Source organism: Manacus candei, unplaced genomic scaffold (assembly GCF_025592945.1).
Source record: "Manacus candei isolate 608988 ecotype Guabito, Panama unplaced genomic scaffold, ASM2559294v1 h1tg000043l, whole genome shotgun sequence".
Classification (NCBI taxonomy): domain Eukaryota; kingdom Metazoa; phylum Chordata; class Aves; order Passeriformes; family Pipridae; genus Manacus; species Manacus candei.
In genome coordinates, this window is record NW_026138091.1 from 15,872,066 (window position 1) to 15,879,521 (window position 7,456).

Below are 7,456 nucleotides of genomic sequence, written 5' to 3' on the forward strand. Positions count from 1 at the left end.
GTTCCAGTGCCCAGCCACGCTCTGGGTGAAGAACATTTTCCTCATACCTAACCTAAGCCTCCCCTAACTCAGCTTCATGAAATTCCTTTGGGTCCTCTCACTGGTCACCACAGAGAAGAGATTGGCACCTGCTCCTCCACTTCCCCTCATCAGGTCTCCCTTCAGTCTCCTCTTCTCCAGGCTAAACAAGCCAAATGAGTCGCTCCTCATATGGCTTCCCCTCAAGGCCCTTCACCATCTTTGTATCTCCTTTGGATGCTAATAGCTTTAAATATTTCTTACACTGTGGTGCCCAAAACTGCACACAGCACTCAAGGTGAGGCTGCACCAGTGTACAGCAGAGCAGGACAATCCCCTCCCTCCACCAGCTGGCGATGCTTCGTCTGATGCCCCCCAGGACAGAGTTGGCCCTCCTGGCTGCCAGGGCACTGCTGACTCATATTCAACTTGCCATTGACCAGGACCCCCAGGTCCCTTTCTGTAGTGCTGCTCTCCAGCATCTTCCCCCATCTGTACAAAGATACAGGGTTGCCCCATCCCAGGTGCAGAATCCAGCACTTGTCTTTGTTAAATTTCATACAGTTGGTGATCGTCCAGTCCTCTGATTTGCTGAGGTTTCTCTTCAGGGCCTCTCTGCCTTTGAGGGAGCCAACAGCTCCTCCCAATTTAGTATCATTGGCAAACGTACTTAGTATCCCTTCCAGTCCTGCGTTCAAGTTGTTAATGAAGACGTTGAAGAGCACAGGGCCTAAGATGTAGTCCTGTGAACCCCACTAGTGACAGGTCGCCAGTCTGGTTCTACCCCATTCACTATTACCCTCTGTGCTCAACCCGTGACCCAATTGCTCACCCACCACATGATGCATTTATCCAGCTGTGTGCTGGATAAACAGTTTGTCCAGAAGGATACTGTGAGAGACAGTATCAAAAGCTTTACTGAAATCCAAAAAGATTACATCAGCTGGCTCCCCCTGATCAACTAGGTGAGTTCCCTTGTCATAAAAGGAAATTAGATGTGACAAGCAGGACTTTTCCCTCATGAAGCTATACTGCCTCTGATCTATACATATACACACCAGTGAGCAATCATAGAGAGCAGAAAGGGATAGTATCATTTTATTTTTTGTACTGTAGTATCTGCACAGGATCTGCTTAATGAAACCCTTGCCAATGGACACTGATCATTTTTATCAGAAAGATGTAAGCCATTAACTTTTTTTTTCCCATACACTACTAACAAAGAATGTAGGCTTGCTTCTAAACCCTCTTCCCTAGAAGAGTCAGAGTCCAACCCACATGAGGAGCCCTCACAGAAGTCATAATTCCACAGAATTGCTCTCCTATTTTGTTGCCACAGAATTTTATGCTTCTGTCTGTCTGCTTTAATGTTCCCAATAATTAAGTGTTCCCTTTCAGGTACACTGAATATTGACTTAGCTTTCTTTTCCCAAAACCCTATAGAGCCCTCCCACCATATCTAGCATTATTCTTGGCCTTCTACACTAGACAAATGTACATTCATTGTCAGCTTTTAATATTGATTGCCTTAAACTACAAAAGAGAGCCTAAAATTAAGGCTGTATATCCTGCAGCAGGAGAAGAAAGATTACAATCTCTAAGTCAGTTGCCTCAGATTCCCTCCTACCCTAAGGACTCATATTTCACAGGGGCTTTTTTGCCCCATAGCCTGGTATCAGTAATCTTTAACCCATACAATATAGTGTCAGGCACATCTCAGATGACATTGGGCAGCACACACAGAAGTCAAGCACACATCCCTCAGATTTTGCAGCTTTCTTCATCAGCTGACATCAGGGGATGATCAACACCCACTGAAACCACTTCATTATTTGTTTTGGTTTCCCTTTTGTTTTGCTTGGCTAACAGAAATTCCCATAAATATTAAAACATAAAACCCTTGGTGTGACACAGAGCTGGCCTGTTTTAGTCCATTCCCCTCCACCTGCTGCCATGGGCAAGAACAGACCCTTGCCACTGTCCCTCCTGGCCTCAGCCATGTGCAGGGTTCCTCCACTGTACCCATGACAAAATCCCAACTTTGCCAGGTTTAGAGAGCTGCAACAGACTTTCATGAGTTGATGGAGGGTTTATTAACAGACCATTGAAAAATCCTTCCCTGGAATACAACCCACAAGAGGCAGGCTGTATTGCACAGAAACTGTGAAGGGCAGTACACTGTAAGGAAAAAACATGACATGAGATGTGCTTCCCCTTCCTCCCTACCCTCCCATTTTCCCACTACTTTCCTAGGCCACCTCTTTCTTTCCTGGCTCACAAGAAAAGTCCCAGCACAGGAGGCAGGAAGCAGTGGTGGCAGCAACAACCTGATATGACTCAGAGCAAAGAAAAGATTGTGACTAAAAGGAATGTAAAGCCAAACCCAGAAACAAGTAACTAGCAATGAAAAGCTAAAAACTACCAGAAATGAACACATAGAGGTCCAATCATCACGTGCTACAACAGAGAACAGACAGAAAACAATGTGTGAGGACACAGGTTGCATGAGGAAGGTGGACTCAGGTACAGCAGGTCTGTAAATAAGCTCAACTAGGTTTAGAAACAGCTTTTCATGTCATCATGCCAGCAAGCAGCACACAAAAACAGTGGTCTACCTAAGTCTCACCACCTCCTACCTAGTATCGTTCCTACTAGTTCTTTCATAAGTTATCGAAGTCTCACCTTCTGCCACCATTAAATTTTCAAGAAAACTCTGTCATCTCCTGTGTTGCACCTGAAACATTTATAAAGGCTCCCTGCTGCTCTCTACCTCTTTCCCTAAAAATGGCTTTTGACTTTAAGGCCACAAAAATGAGAAAAAAAAAAAAAGTAGGGAGAAAAGACAGCCCTCTCCATCACACTAGATGGTGTTACTTTACATATCTGGATATCCCACTTCTATTTGTACCTCTTTGTCACCTCATCCTACACAGCACAACAGAGATGCGAGACTCCTTTTTTTTGCTGCATATCCTGATCAGACATGAGAGACTAAAACCAGAAGTTCAAGATTTTCTGGTGAGAAAAGAAGCGGAGTACAGTATTTGGACTTACTTTCCACAGATAGCAAAAGCCTGAGCTTACCATCTGGAAAGGATGCACACGAGGATTTCCGTCAGACTAATAATGTTCCATATCAGGCAGGGATATCATTATAACACAGCAAAAGGAGTCAAAACAGGCACAGGTACGTAGCAAAAGCAATTCTCTAAAAATTAGAAAACTGGTTAAATCACATGTGGAAAAAAAAGGATCAAAAACATTTTCTTTGGTTCAAAATAGTTCATCCATCTAGATATTGAAATTATTTAGTGAGTTATTAAGTACTACCAAAATACAGTCCCAGTTTTAATATTTTCCACTTTAGGTTAGTTAGTTTAGTTAGTTTTGTTAGTTCAAACAAAATGCTTGCTAAAGGGCCACAAAGTGAAAAATGACAGCATTTTTTCAGAGTAAGCATAATGATTTATTCCTCTGTGCATTTATTGAACGTGGAGAAATGAAACTAGTAAAATCGGACCCCTAATCTTTGAGTTACTTTTGTTCTGAGTTGTTGTTCTTCTTAACCAAAAGATTACTTTGGAGGTGGGGGGTTGGGGGTGTTGAGGACATTATGGTGAGATGTATTTTTGCTGGGTTTGCATTAAACATTTGTCAGTTGCCTTTCATGCCAGTTGAGGGAGAACTATCCCTTTATCCCCATTTACTGCAGCAGCAACAACAAAAAAATTTTTTCCCTTTTCACAATCTTTGCAGGAATAGATAGAATTATTAACCTACTCGAAATCCCATTCTTACAGAGATAATCCATAGTGGAAATGCTTGGTGGAGGGGGTAGGAATTCTTCCTTGTAAACCATTGAATAAAGGGTTGTCAATATGACGCCTATGAAGCTGATCACAGCAGCAAGTGCAGTCAAGTACTAATTTTGTGCATCATTCAAAGCTCACACAATTAAAAATAAAATTACATTGCTTTATTTCAAAATCCTGATTCCTCTTCCTACTATTTCTTCTAATACGTGACACAAGATCAAAAATTAAGACCCCATACCACTGCTAAACAGCACAAAGTACCACTGACTCTGTGAGGCCTTTTTTACCACATAAGCACAGAAATTCCCAGTGCTTCAGTCACATCTGTTTGCATGGTTTATCTTTACTGAGATTTTATCTTCATAAGACATTTGGTTCTACAGAGAGTAAAAGAAAAAGGAATTTGGACTCCTGCAGTGAATCTCAACTTCATTAAACAAATCAGCACATTTGCCATTTCCTGTTGAAAAATAAAATTGCCAAACAATGTCTCCTTTAGAATGAAAGTAAATAAATCCAGCTAGAAGACCACACTTTCTTTTTTCAAAAGGGAATAACTAAAAATATAAGCAGGAACCAGGTTCAGTGAGAAGGAAGGAAGGGAATTTTTGCATTTTCTCATAGAGCTTTCCAGAATCAGGTGGCTGCTCAATTCCTGTGAGCTAATGTTCTATTCCTGTAACAAGCTGATGGCTGGGGAAAGCAGTGCTCCAGCTCCTTTGCTTTCCTCAGTTTTGCTTTCTCCTAGTACCATGCTGTTTTCTCAATCTTTCCTGGTACAGAGCGAAGACAAACAAATGATTTACACCAAAAGAGAGCAAGACTGGTTCAGGCTGGAGAAGTCTCAGAGTTACTGTAAGACACACTGCTATCTTAAGGGTACTCTTCAGCTATTATGGGGTGCAGAACCCTCATCCTTTGATTCTGATTTGTCGTCTTCCTTTGTTAATCCTAATCCTGCTCCCTTATCCATAGCTACTGATACAGCATTCCTGATGTCTGAGTAGGAGCTACAATAAAGGCTGTACAGAACTACAGTCCTCTTGGTACAAAGTCCTTTGTGGATCAATATGAGATTTACCTCCCTGAGTACAGGTTCCCTAAGGAGCATAGAGCAATGCTGAATGACAAGTGCAGTCCTTTCTCTCTTACCTTTTAAGTTCTTACAAGTCCCTCGTGTTCTTCCCTTAGCCCTTGTCCCCTTTCATTGGTCCATCACTATCTTTCCCTTTGATCTTCTAACACTGAAAAAGGATTTGGCTGTCATAACAGAGACACCTAGTATTTAGACAATGGACCTGAATTAGCCACCTCATTACAGACAATAATCTTGTCCTATGAAAGGCATCTTAACTAAGTCAGATGAATCTCACCCTTGGAGTGCTTATTTCTCCCTCTTGATGCTACAGAAGCTGAGAGTCCCCAGCTCAGACTCAGGCGTTTATCAGTTAACTATCAAAAATACTCCCCAACAATCCAATTTTAAATACTCAGCTAAACCTTTTTACAACCGGTTATTTGACCATGATATTCCCCATTTCAATAATACCTACTCTATCCTCAGTAATTTCCTGGTCACCTTTTTTTTTCTCCCTTTTGAATTCCATTCTCACTGGATCCAGCTCATTATGCTCAAACTATTCTCTCTCTAATTTAGCTCTTCCATGGAGCCACTTCCATTCTCACTTGAGTTTCTCTCCGTCAGCTGCTGAACGGGAAAAGGGCTCAGAGAATCATGCCATATAGTGTTAGAAGGATTGCTTCAGGATCTTCCTCGATACCTTCTCCTGCAACACAGGTCACAAGATTCCTTAAGTCCTTGCTGAATTGCAGAATATATCTTCTGGGAAAATGGTCAACCTTTACTCGAAAATTGCTAGTGCCAATGTTGCCTTGGTTAAATTGTTTCAGTAGTCGACTACTCTGACAATTAATACTAAGTTTATTTTAGCCTGAATTTGTCCTGTTTAAACTACTGGCCACGAATCCTGTAATATTCTAATATACCAAAACATCCTATTAACAACTTTCTGATCTCCCAGAAAGTACTTAGAAACATTTAAGGTGTTTGTTGTTGTGGTTTTTTTCTGATAAAACTAATGAGAGATCGTATTGGTTGCATTTTCCGGTCCCTGATTATTCTTTGAACTCTTTGCAAGTCATAAATGTTCTCCTTGAAAACCTCTAGCCCTACCTGTCTATAGCAAATTTATTTATCTTTGAAAAACAGGCTGTAAAATAGACATGTTTATACTCTTCTTTCAAAGCACTGTCACAGTACATGGATATGATATATTTTATTAACAAAACATTTATCACTGTAGCACAGATTGTTTAAGTTAGCAACTTTCCCACAGATACTGTGAACAATGCCACAGAAGACTTTTCTAGTTGTCTTATTTTTCCTTGAAACTCTGGTGTTGTAATTTAAATCCCTAAAATTGTTCAGTTCTGGCACTGCTTTGTTCAGTTCAGATCATGCACTGCTAACTTCAAGACCAGTTTTAGAATGCAGTTGTTCCTTACATTGCATCAGAACTAAATAAATTAGCATAGAGAGAAGATTTTCTGTAGTGAAAGATGTTTTATAAGAAGTTACTAATCTTCGCTCGACAGTACTTCATTTTGCACTTCAGAAGGAAATCAGGATTCTTTCCTTAGAGAATTCTGGATAAAGTGCTTTTGCAAGTCTGACAACTTTATCAAACAATACATTCAAGAAGTCAAAGGATGGATGAAGAAAATAAGTTAGCAGGTAGAGACATTTTAATAGCTAACACTGTGGAGAACCCTACCAACACATAACCCATGTTTGAAGATTACAGGCTACAGGATCAGTAGAACATGACATTTTTAGCAGCTTTGAAAATCTGTAGGCAATTTGGAATATATAGGCATTGGTCATTTGAAAAGATAGCTTGAAACCGGCCAGATTGAAAAGTATATTGCTCAGTATGCAGCACTTCATCCTTATTATCTTCTTGGTGACTTCAGCTCTTTGCAGATGCTGCTGCACTATTGCCCATTGCCTTCAAAAATGTGTAACTTCCTTATCTCTGCTGGAACTAGAGTAGCAGCCAGCGAGACATAGCTGTATTTCCTTCCTTTGGGTGTCCTCCTCTGAAATGCTCAACACTTGCTTTTTTCACCCTACTTTCACATATTCCCATTCCTGGATAAAAATTCTGTATTGCAAACTAATTATTCCACTCAGCTCTTGAAAGAGTACATCTGCTTCAAAGTACCTCAATTTATGGGAGAGCTAAATCTTGTTGTAACCAGTGAAGTAAACCACTGGCCTGCATTTCAAGATAAATCTAAGAAACAACATGGGTATCTAATTCCTCGGCACATGTCAAAAGAAAGGCAAATGCAAAACTTTGAATCTGAATTACATAAGGCAAGCTATATAGCTGACTATTTGTGGAGGGGATGGGGTGGAGAAAGAAGCTGAGAAAACTCCCAAGAATAGAAACAGAGTAGGAAGTCACAAAGCAAGCCTGGGTAAGATCTAATCCAATCCTATGAGGAAATTTAAAAGAGCTTCTAGGGTAAATGTGTTAATCAAGATCCCTAAAACTAACAAAAGAAATACGCTCTAACTATCCAGTTTGTGATTTAAA